General features: G+C 43.3%; 1 long non-coding RNA gene across 1 annotated transcript; it reads left to right on the forward strand.

The window, feature by feature from the left end:
* The first annotated feature begins 5,979 nt into the window (after window positions 1–5,979).
* On the forward strand, window positions 5,980–12,007 carry LOC115317570. Its single transcript, XR_005715254.2, has 3 exons — window positions 5,980–6,081; window positions 9,058–9,145; window positions 11,918–12,007. It is a non-coding gene; the product is annotated as an uncharacterized LOC115317570 (long non-coding RNA).
* The last annotated feature ends 291 nt before the right edge of the window (window positions 12,008–12,298 follow it).

The following is a 12,298-nucleotide window of genomic DNA, read 5'->3' on the forward strand; positions in this document are numbered from 1 at the left end:
GTAGAAACTACTTGTGACCTTTGTAACCGGGGAGGGTGAGGGGGGGGGGGGGAGCGTAGCCAAGCACCCCCCCCCCCCCCCCCCCTTCTCGGTTAAAACACGGCACGACGAAACTTTGGCAAGAAATGTCGACAAAGGTGCGAATCACAGTTGAGATGAAGGTGCGCTTATCATCTTTTGAAACTTTTATTGATAGGCAGGCTTGGCTTCCGCCATTCAATATACATCTGACTGACATTCTATTGCCCCTATCGCCATTCGATTGCTCTCGCTTGAAATTTATGGACACGGTATTGCCCCTTTATTGGAGTTTGGCACTGACGTGGTAGGCGCTACAATGGCAATCAAATGGCGAAAGAACCCTTTAGCGTCTTTTTATTGGCAGGTGTCAATACAGAATTGGGGTATCGTCTTTTTATACTCATCCTATTGTCAATCAAGCGCCCCCGGTGGCAGTGCGATACCGGCCAAATTCTGCTGCAAGTAAATCAAACTTTAGGTACAAACCATAGTTAAAATATACGCTAGAGGTTCAATTGGCTCTTGTGTTCCGCGGCAAATTAAAGAAAACCATACATGGTAAATTTCTTCCAAAATGTAATTTAATTACAATTACAATCATTTCGCTCCAAAAGTAGTTTAACCATAATTACAACTACTACTATGTGAAAAATAATTCATTACAATTACAAATTACATCAAACAGTAATGCAATTACATTACAATTACTTATTTCTGGGAGCGACCATTTTCGTCTATATAACTTCAAACAACATGCTAAGGATGCAACGCATTTCTTCATTCCTTGCCCAAATGTTTGAATCGCCGAATATATGTCACGAATTGTACATTTTTTTTGTAAATTTTCTTAAATTAATGAGAGAAGTTAAGAATTTGGGATAATGAAATCCTACGTTCGTATATTTTCAATAAATAATAATAATTTAGTTTATATACACGAAGACACCAGATCACTAAAATAAAATTGGTTGACACACTTTTGTTAGCAAGGCAAATAAAAATGTGACAATTAGCCATATCTGAATATTTTAATAGTGTTAATAAATGACTACAATCTACATCCACACGCGCTAATACAACCATATTTACAGACAAACGTTTCATTTTTTCCTAAATTATTTACAGTGAGTTGAAAATACAATGGCTCAAAATTTATAAGACCCGAATATGGGCTCCCGAATCCATCATGACAATATCCACAGGTGCGAAGTCAGCTCAAAAATGCTTATGCAAATAATATCCGAAGTAAAACCAACGAAAAATAAACGTGAAAATAATACAAAAAAAAATGCGACAGTACTCAAAGAGGGGCGCAAAAAAACTGGCAAACAAATAAAAAAAAAATTACTTCATAGACCCTTAAAAACCTCAGACTGGGCCGCCTTTTTTTTTTTTTTTTCGGACATTTTGTTTTGTTGGGACATTTGACGATATTTACGACATTTCTTTTTTATGACTAACACTGAAAAAAAGAAAAGAAAAATGCTGTCGACGACACAGAGCCTTTTATACTGGGAGAGTTCGGCGGGTGGGAGGGGCTTACGGCCCGCTAGGTCTAGCGGACTCAGCGGGCGCCGCTTCCGGTCCCCATTGACATGCGATGTATACGCGTGTAGGTTTTGCCGTTTGCGCTTTTGTTGGCGTAAGGAGAAAGTCGAAAAATCAAGCATTTTGTTACGTTAATCATACGTTAATCCTAAACTTACCTCGCACAATCGAGAACTCGGCTTCCAGTCAGCCCTTCTTGGTTTCCCAGATCTTGTGCCTTGCGCGGTTTTCTTTTCCTTGCGGGAACCGGTACATCCTGAACCCCTTTTTCGCGTTGTTCGAGCACCCAACGGAACTGCAGCTCCCCATTTCTTTTTCATCGAACGTCTGGGAGAGCGCAGCGCAGAACGATCATTTTCATCGTCGTCTCTCGCTCCATGGACTCTAGCGAGCGGACTGCCGGCTCGAGTTAGTAGGGCAAACGGGTTTTATCAGCCGCCACCAGCCTTACACCAAACAAGGCTGAAGCTTGCAATTTAAGGTTATAATTATAATGCAATTAAATGAAAAGGTGCAATCAAGCTAGACGGCAAGGCACATCATGGCGGGTGCGCACAGTTGCCAGGCTGTTTGATCAGTGCTGCCAGACTGGCGGCTGGATCAAAGAACCGCCGAACTCTCCCAGTATAAAAGGCTCTGCGACGACAGTGCTAAAAGCGCGAGCTCGTTGCTTTGGATCGCGCGCCACGAGCGCTCCAGCATCGGGTGCAGTCATGCCAGTCAAGGCTACTCGCGCGCTGCTTGCACGGCCTTCGCAGCTATTCTATGCAAGGGTGATAATCCGTCGTACTGCACACAAGTACAGCTCCAGAAAAATGCGTACAAAGTTGCTGCGGCTGGGCTCTGTCGCCTCCGGTCAATGCCACCTAGAAGATCTTCATTTGCAACAGGAGTGACGGACGGCACCGGGCGAAGTTTGAAAATGGAGAACGCTTATTTTGATGTTCCTATGAACGCGACGAGTACAGGCGGCAATGTTGACAACACGCACCAGCGCGGACACCGCCGAGCCGCCGAGCCGAGCACCCGGCCACACACACGCCGAGCTACCGACATTTCACAATGCAGTCAGCGGCATCCAAAGAATACGTGTTGTTGACGTAAAAATAACCAAGATGTCAAAATAAAAGCTGCTATTTTTACGTCCATGACGCCATTGTCCACGCCCCCTGGATATCCAATCGGTGTCGAAAATACGCAGCCTCCGATTCCAAACCGAAACTAAAATCCCGTCGTAGTTGTGTGGCTACCGAAGTTTCGTATCGCGTATAAAACTTTTATTTTTAATACATTTGTTTTAGTTATTTAAGTTTGTTAAAACGTTTTATTGTTTCGGTTCGCCACTGTTTTACGAATAACGTTACGTTAACTTTTTTTATTTTCGCATTTATTATGCACTTCGAAACAAAGTCTTTTACAAGCCAATCCAATCCACCCTAAACTTCATTTGCGTCGAAGCTTCCGAAGCTTTGTTGCGGTTTGGTGTGTCTTTTATTTTTACGTAGAACTCATATCGATCCGATATGCCGCGTCCGAGAATGAATTTTGCGACTAATAAGTGGCGAGGCACCACGCGAGCAAGAATGAACAGCCCTGAAGGTTATGGGCACTGCTCAATTGGCTCATTCCTCGGTACTTCTCGAAGGTAAGCCTTTTTTTCTCTGTGTCCTCCTAAGCTTCCGTTCAAGCATTTCCTTGGTTTGTTTCCTTGCCCTGCCTTTGCCTAATCGCGCCCGAGAAGTGTATTCTGACAGGTATTTTCCTTAGGCGAGCATCTCTCCTCGCGCTTTTCGTCAAACCGTCCGACGGGTTGCGAGTTCTAATCGCGAAGCCATGATTCGGTCACCCAACACGTCGGTCGACCTGTCAAACGTTTTATCGCACGTGGGTCGTCACTTCGCGTCGGCACGCATCGCTGCCTACTCATATCTGTACTTGCCAGGTTTCTTTGTCGGCCCGCGCGTCTTATCGCTGTGGGTGATCTCAAGCGACGCGAGCGAAACGCGTAAAAAAAGAAAACATTGCGGTTGGAGCCGTTTGATCTACTGCGCTATATATATATATATATATATATGTATATATATATATATATATAGAGAGAGAGAGAGAGAGAGTAAAGCTATACGCACTCCGGAGCGCACTTCGGACGGAAATGGCTATACGCACTCCTCCGAGAGATCATGCCGCTCGGGCCACCCTTTTAGAACGGCGCGTGTATCACTGGGGAGCTCGTTAACACAGCCCCCCGCCTGCGTTCACGCCGCTTCGCGGCGACAGTATCGGCTGCTAATTACAAATCGTAACCAGTACACGCCGCTTCGCGGCGTCCAGCCGGCAATCCAAGCCCCGCTGTCCCCGATCGCACCTCGAAAGGGAGTCCCATACCATTTAGTTTTGCGAAGTTTCTCAACAACATTCGATTTTTTTTCTTTTTTTTTTTTTACTGTTTATCGCAAAAAAAAAAAAAAAAAAAAGAAATGTCCTAAATATCGCCAAATGCCTCGACAAAACAAAATGTTTGAGAAAAAAAAAAGAAAAAAAAGCAGGCCCACTGCGGATGGAACCCGCGTCCACTTGCGTATGAAGCGGACACATTGACCCCTATGCCATGCCTCTGCTTAGAAAATTCGTTGTGACCACTCGTTTTATGCGAGAAAAGCGGAGTGCGTATAGCCATTTCCGTCCGAAGTGCATTCCGGAGTGCGTATAGCTTTACTCATATATATATATATATATATATATATATATATATATATATATATATATATTTATATTTATATTTATTTATACACACAAAATAGACAGGCACTAATTAACTTCACTAACATGCTCACATACTCTCCACTTGTCATGATTTTTGTCTGGGCTTTGCCCGATGATGCTAGTGAGTCATTCTCGTTTGAAGTGGAGTGTCCAAACCATTTTGCACGCATGTTCGGACTCTCAGGATTTGTAGAAACTGGGAGTCTGCAACGCCTGCTGTCCTTGTCTTTTTTTCTCCAGTTCATCTTTTTTCCTTGTGCAACAGCAGACTGTCGCACAAGAGCGACATCTTTTTCATGCGTGGTGTCACCTGAACCGTAGAAAGATTCGCTGCATAGTGTGGCCCGTGAGGCTGTGCGCTTTCCGCTGTCTGCTTTCACGAACACAAATACGGTGATGTACCCAGAGTGCACCGCTCGCTAGCCTTGCGTGAGTACACTCTATATGGTATATGTTGTTCAAAGTACCTTTATGCATAGCTGATCCAACCTGCATTCTCTTTTGCCATTGCCGGTAGCAAATTGTGTCTGTTTAGTATTGCACACCTGCCAACTTCCCTGTATTACCCAGAAGTCTCTTAAATTTTGATCAGTTTGTATGATTGACAGAAAAACCTCCCGAAAAGAGAAATTACCCTCCCCCTCTCTTTTGTATTAAAGAAGAGTTTTTGCCATCACTGTGGACGGCTGCAATCCCATGAGCATAGGCAGTGCAATATATAAATATAATGAAGTTGTCTTCATGCAAATTTGTTCTCAATATTTCTTTTTTAAAACACCCCCCCCCCCCCCCCCCCCTCCCCTGCTTAGAAATTATCCCGAATTTGGTGTCCCCAAACTTGGAAGGTATGGTACTGTCCGTGCCTCTTCTATCTTGTGTCATTTATGTAACGTAATATATCTGTTCTTCATATTTATAATCGCTGCAGGCCTGGTCAAGGATGAGTTGCTCAGTGAACTACTAGTTTGAGTTCCCTGAGACGGACACCACTGTCATCACCTACAGTGCTGAGGTACAGACTTAATGGCAGATATCAATAGGAGATGATGGTAAGCTGTCCTATTTATTTAGCAGTGTCGGAGTAACTCACTTGAGTTTTCATCACTGTTTTCGCTGGCAGTTTGTTGCCTGCACACAAAAATGGTCCATTAATTGTCCATGTCCATTAAAATTGATGCAGCCTTCACACTTCTGCGGTTTAGAGCGATTCGCAGACATATGTCGATCATAGTCGAAACAGCGTGGCTCATCATTAGAGTTGAATGCTGAGTTTCGCTTGGCAACTTTTTGGCCACTTCGATCACTACAAAACATTATTTGCCTTCTCAGGTACGCGTCACGTCTGTTTGGTTGGACAGCCACCAAGTTGACTTGGATGTCAGCGCCTGTTGTCATCAGAACCTGGTTCTTGTGCTGCCACATCATTTTTGGTGGTGGCGCTGTCGTCACCTCCCAACGCTTGCGCTCCCCCGAGTTCCCATTCAAGATGGTGAGTGGTATACTTGTGGGGGCCTCGCTGCTGCAGGTGCTGCCATGTAGCTCTGGCTCGTGGTGGCTCCACCGCCATCATTTGTGCTCCCTGTGATCCCAGCCGGAGTGGTGACAGGGATTATGCAAGGGCTCTTTGTCGCAGGTGCTGTTACGGACTTTGGCTCGTGGGGGTGCCGTCGCTACTGACAAAGCCTGTGCTCCCCGTCGTCCCTGTTGAAATGGTGGCTGGAACTTGGAGAGGGTTTGCTGCCACAGCCGGTCAGTTCAAGTTCCGCACATTCTGCCGTAGCCCTTGGGAATTCGTTCCTTCCATGTTGAGGTTCTAGTAGGAGAAGTCCACCGCTGTTGAGCTACATGTCACCACAGCAGTCAATCTGCAGAGGGGCATGGCCACGTGACCACACTTCTGAAATGTTAGAGCCTTGTTGTGGACATAGAGGCCGGTGTGAGAGATTTAATATGCGTCTGGCACATCTGCCCGGCGAAAGAACTCATGGGTGTGCCACATGGAAAGTGAGCAGGCTGTGCAAGTCTCTTTTACAAAATGGCACTAACAATAGGTAGTGTCTGAATCATTCTTGTCTTACGTAGGTGATACTTTCTAGGCGTAATGTGTTAGTAGATAGCTGTGGTGTTATTGCCTAACTCTGAACAAGTTACAAAGTATGAGAGATTTTCAGGCCAAGTAAAAAATTTCTGCTCACTTTAATCTTGAAGATCTTCCAGAGTTTCACATCATCCAGCAATCCTGAAGGCGATGCACCACATGTAATTATAATTAATATTCCCGCTCTTAGTTTACCAGGAAGGTGTTCAAAAAATTGTGAGTAGTGTTAGTTGCTTAGGAGAGCGATGTGTTGCACCTTGGCGTTCCATTCACTTTGGGATGAGGTGCTTCATTCTTGTGCGTCCTTGGTTGTTTCCTTAGCCCCTAAAGATGTTGGAGATTTATATGTTTTATTTTTGGGGAAACCATGTTATGTTAGTATCTGGCATGCTTTTTTTTTATTGCTGAAAGCTGTTTGAAGTGAGCCTTTTGTCCACCTAAGAGCATAATGATTGGGAGCTTCACTCAGGTGTGTTTTCTGGCCACACCGCAGAGCATGATTGTAAGCATCGATGCATGCTATTGATACCAAGATCGGGACTTCAGAGAGGATCAGTCAAGTCTTCCTATTTTTATTTCCATTGATTCTTTGGCACTCTAGATATCTTTTTGTAAGCGTGTTCACGTAAGCTTGTTCAACTTTCTGGGTCATAGTATCGGGTCGTTCTGTAATTATCATATGCTTTATGCATTTGTCATTAGTCTCATCTGAAGTTGTCATGGGCACATGGCTGACACATTTGGTGCTGCTTTGATTTGGAGGGTAAATATTGTCCGCCATAGGTCTAGCAAACTTCATATATTCTACACTTCAAAATTTTCTCGTAGACCTGATTACTAGGCAATAAGCTACTTTTCAATATGTGCATTTACTTAAATTGAAAAGCCAAAAGGCTTTTAATAATCAGCCACATGCAGAATAAGAACAGTGTTTCTGCCACCTAGTGTGGGAGAAAATGGGTGGGGGGGTGGAGGCCAAAGCAAACGCAAGCAGTGTGAATACAACTCTAGGACTTATATGCGGGGTAAGTGAGGAATTTGAACGGTCTACCAAGACCATGTAGCTCACACATTTAGCAGAGGATAATTGGGTTTGATTTAACAAGCTATTGGGGTGGTTGTAAAGCTCCTATACAGCCCCACATGGAGTCACCCTGCATGCACTGATCTAGACTGCTCGTTTCACATAGATTTTTGTGACCTATTGATCTAACTGCTTCTTTTATTTGCAAATTTTTGTGTTATTCAGGATAATTGGGAACCCAGCAAAAGGTTGGCATGTCATGGAGTAAACATGCCATCGTACAGGTGTGCTTCACTCTAAAATGTAATGCATGAGCAGTGGCCAAAGCTGATGACACTTGTCTAATGAGGAAATCACTGATACTGCACAAACTGAAGCATATCTTCCTGGGACCATTGCCATTCCCCTATACAATTATTGCATGACCTCCTTGTTTGTTTTTTTATTGCCCTCAGTTAATTTGACGAGGGCTGGATTGCTGTTATCTTATAATAGGTCGGCGTGTCACGTTTATCTTGAGGTCCAATTAACGGGAAATTAGTTTTGATAAGTTAAATAAGGGGAACAACAAAATATTCAGAGCAACGTCCTTTTTTTTTTCTTTCGATTTTTTTGCATCACCGAAACATTTATTGGTCACCGCATTGAAACTGGGAGTGTAACGCGCGAAGAGAACTGCAGTGTGACCCTCCAGTCTCTGCCGTCAGACGATGCACACATTCTGCAACATAAGTGCAGGATCAGCTTTTTTTTTGGGGGGGGGGGGGGGGGGGGGGGCGATTTTTCTGAGATGACATGAAAATGTTGTGGTCATCACCATCAAAGTGATTTGTTGTCTGCATGTTCCCTGCTTTAGTGACAAGGCCACTGACAAGCCGCTTCACGGGTACTAAATTGAACCGCTTGTCAAGTTGCTCAAACAATAGTGATACACAAATGGCAGTACGAGGACAAGTTGAAGAACCACAAGTAGCGCTTGTTTTATCACTTCTTCAACTTGCCGTTGTCCATAGCACTATTTGTGTTTTGCTCCTCTTCATCTGCTTCATAAAAAGCAAATATATAAGGCTGCTTAATAAAATGACAGCGTCCGTCAAAGCGGTAAACATTTCTCTGTAAAACATATTGCCCTGGCCAAGTCCAAGTCTCGTTTTCACGATGAGTCGCATAGTGAATCGGCTAACAATGGTTGATGAATATGATGTAGTTCTACTGAATCAGTAGCATACTTCAATCTCTCTTCTGCACAAAACCTATGTTTCGGAGCGGTTGACATAGTGTTTTCTCGACAGCCGAGGGGCTTGAAGCAGGTGCTTAATGTCTGTGAGCCTCCACCATTGAAATTTTAACTTGTCACTTGCTCTAGAACTTGATAATGGAGCCATGGCAGATTTTGTGAAGTTTGCGAAACCGACGTCGGAGGCCTTCGAATGGGAAAGGTTTACAGGGCTAGAAAAATAATGACAGCACGTCCTCACTCACAATTATCTGTAATAAAAAGACGGTGCCCAAAGAACTGTAGCTAGTTTTAAGTGTCTCACTCGCTGAAGCGGTTTGTATATTGTGTTAATTCCTGCATTTTGCTGTTTTTTTTCTGTTTCAGGATCCAGTGTTACATTCCTGTGGCTTTTTGGTTGTTTCCCAATTATTGAAGGGAGTTGCAGGCTTATCATGGGTGACACAGTGCTTTGGTGAGTGTACCTTTTATTTACTGCTTGGCCAATCAAATCGAGTGGCTTTGCAGGAAACTCTCTACAGTTTCAGGATGTTTGAGGGTGTGTTCTCCTTCAGACATTCTGAAATGGCACACATTTTTTTGTGCTGCATCACTATACTCTGTTGAATGACCAGCTGAAATCGTAGTAGAAGCTACATGCTCGTTGGACCAGTCATATGTCTACCTTTCGCCATGTGTTACACTCCCGCCCATAACCATGTGCAGAAGGCGGGGTCAAAAAACGAGAGGGAGGTGGTTGATTGATCCGGTGAGTGCGTAGTTACCACCCCAGTCAGCTTAGAGGTGAATGTGTATTACTCAAGCTTTAAATAGTCACAGTACTCAAAGCTTGAGGAACACCTGAGAAGTTTTTAGAATGTTTTTATTTACCGTGTTTACTCGCTCCATGAGTCTCAAACTACGTCCAACTCGGCTAGCCATCAAGCCAATTTTCTTTCGCCGCCAAGCGGCCAGGCCACTTCAAACCAGGCAAAGCATAGCGGTACATGCTTTCATGGCTGCAAGTGTGTAGTTGCAGATGTGATCAAGAGTGAAACCGAGCGGCGCATACACGTAACAAAGCTGGGGTCGAGGAATTGCCCAGCTTTGGACATGTTTCGCCCACCGAATGCATTGATGTCAACAAACACGCGGTCATCTGTGGTGTGCTTTCGGACAGTGAAATCGTGAAAGTGGTTAGGCCTAAGGACGGTCGCGTCACTCCCCATGCTGAGTGAGCTTCCCTAGTAAAAAAATCTTAAATGTATAAAAAAATTTTATGTCCAACAAACGCGTATGATCCAATAAGATCATAAAGAAAATACAAGAACCTTATAAAAACATATAAGAACAATATAAAATTATATTTGAAGTTATAAGAAACTTCTTTTCAGTTTCTTAAAACTTCTTATATAATCTTATATATTTCCTATATTGTTCTTATACGTTTTTATAAAGTTTTTATATGATCTTATTTGGTCATATGCTTTTATTGGACACCTAAATTTCTTACATGCAAGATTTTTTTACTCTTCACTAGGAGGGCGCTTTTCCTTTGACAGAAGGCACACCGAAAGCACCCTAAAAAAAGGTTTTCAAATTGTAGAACGCGGTTATTGTAGCGCGCCCACGACCAGCCGTCGATGCGCCTCCGTCAGTGGAGACATGCCACAGTACCTTGCCGTGTCATACTGCCACCTAAAATTACATTTTCGCGAAGTGTGTAAATGCAGAAATTTACCCTGCATAATGAACGCACCCCCGAAATATGTCAATTTCAGAATAAAGAGGTGTGTTCATTATGCGGGTAAATATGGTAAAAAAGTGAATGATGACTCAAACAAATGCAAAACTCATACATTGGAATTTGAAAAAAATCACCAACCATATCCTACAACAAGGTCCCAACGTTTCAAAAACAGCTTGTTTTTTTCTTCAGGGGTGACTGCTTCTAGATAGGGGACAACAGCTTTGTTTTCTTCTACGATAGTCTTTTTTTTTTTCACTTCGTTAGGTGGCTGAATCCGTTCACGTAGCATGATGGCAATGTGCCAGTGGACCTATTGATGTTTCCTGGTGTTGTTTGGATATGCCATGACTATAAAAAGCTGCTGGCAGAAGTTTGTCTCAACATTTATGAGGGTGTCGGCAAAGCTGATGCAATATTCATTGTCCTCACAGTGCTCTGCAGCAGCGCTGCGCTCGTGGTCCAATTTGCAGTTGTTTTTGTGTTGTTGAATTCTTTCTGGGAAGTTCTTTGTTTTTCCAATGTAGGTGGCATGGAATTGAATATACAATGCCCTGCGCTCTTTGTTTAGAGGGATGACCTTTAATTCGCAGCATCATACGTCAAAGTGTTGATACCGGTTTGTGGGACACCTGAATACTTTCTTTTACCAGCATACATGACAGCGCTTCGCTAGTCCCCTTTATGTAGGGAACACAGATGTGGGTGTGTGGACGGATGTTTTTGAGTTTTTAAGCTTTCTCCCGACCAGGCAGGCCTCTGCCAAAATGTTTACCCTCAAAACTTGCATTGCATGTAGTAATGGTTCTTGGTCTGCGAGAATTTTTGTTTTAGTTTTGTGTTTGTTGAGCATTATTGGGCAAATGACAAAGGCTATGCCACCTCATTATGACCACAGTAAAAAGAGCTATACACTTGATAACATAGTCCTGTCATGTTTTTGCTTTGAAAAAAATGTTAACACACAAGATTAATCTATTTCTTGACCCCGTGACTGGGGACCCATGACCAAAAAAAATTTTTTTTGTCCCTATTTTGCCTATATTTTTTTGTACGAAACTTTTCTTGTGCTACCATCATAGCTTTAATTTCTAAAGGAAAATTATTTCCGATGTTAGGGGATAGATGGTGCTTCCTCCCGTACGATAAAAAGAGTGAGCGTTTAAAGACGCACTCCCCAAACTGATTGAAGAGTGGTGCATCTATGAGTGCGCCCCCCAGGCTGCTGTTAAAATTGCCGAGCATCCAAAGATCTTATCAAAAGTAATAGATAAATCTTTGTCTAAGGTGAAGTGAATATTTACATTAAATTCAAGTAATGACGCAATAACAACATGGCAGTGCCCACAAGCTGCATGCGCATGAACGAATTTCACCATCCAAATGGATGAATGACCGTTTTGGCAGAACTGGACAATGAGGAAAAGGGTACCAATAGTTGAGTGTAGCTTTCTAGGGGCTATTATCATTTTAAATTGCAATTCTGATTTGCTCTTTCAGCTCGCACCTTCACGGAGTACAGCAATGTGGGGAAGCAAGTCGAGGACAGCCTCTCTCGATTTCTGTCCCGGGGGCGCTATACTCTTCCAGGTAAGCTGCTTCCCTCTCTTAAGAGGCATGAGTAGACCCTTTTATTCAAGACAAGAATGACAATAATAATCACATCAAATAAAATGGGGAACAAGGGGACAAAGGAGATTCCTCTTTGACCTTTCTCCCCCTTGTACCCCTTTTCCAGGGATTATTATTGTATTCATACTTATTACATTATTGTGGAGTTGACATTTTGACAACCTGTGGTTGGCTGATGTGTTGTGGAAGTTAAAGCTATTGCACATTCAAACATTGTGTGAAATACAGTAGAACCCTGCTGCTGCATCT

This window comes from Ixodes scapularis, unplaced genomic scaffold (genome assembly GCF_016920785.2).
Source record: "Ixodes scapularis isolate PalLabHiFi unplaced genomic scaffold, ASM1692078v2 PGA_scaffold0__279_contigs__length_252992795, whole genome shotgun sequence".
NCBI lineage: Eukaryota > Metazoa > Arthropoda > Arachnida > Ixodida > Ixodidae > Ixodes > Ixodes scapularis.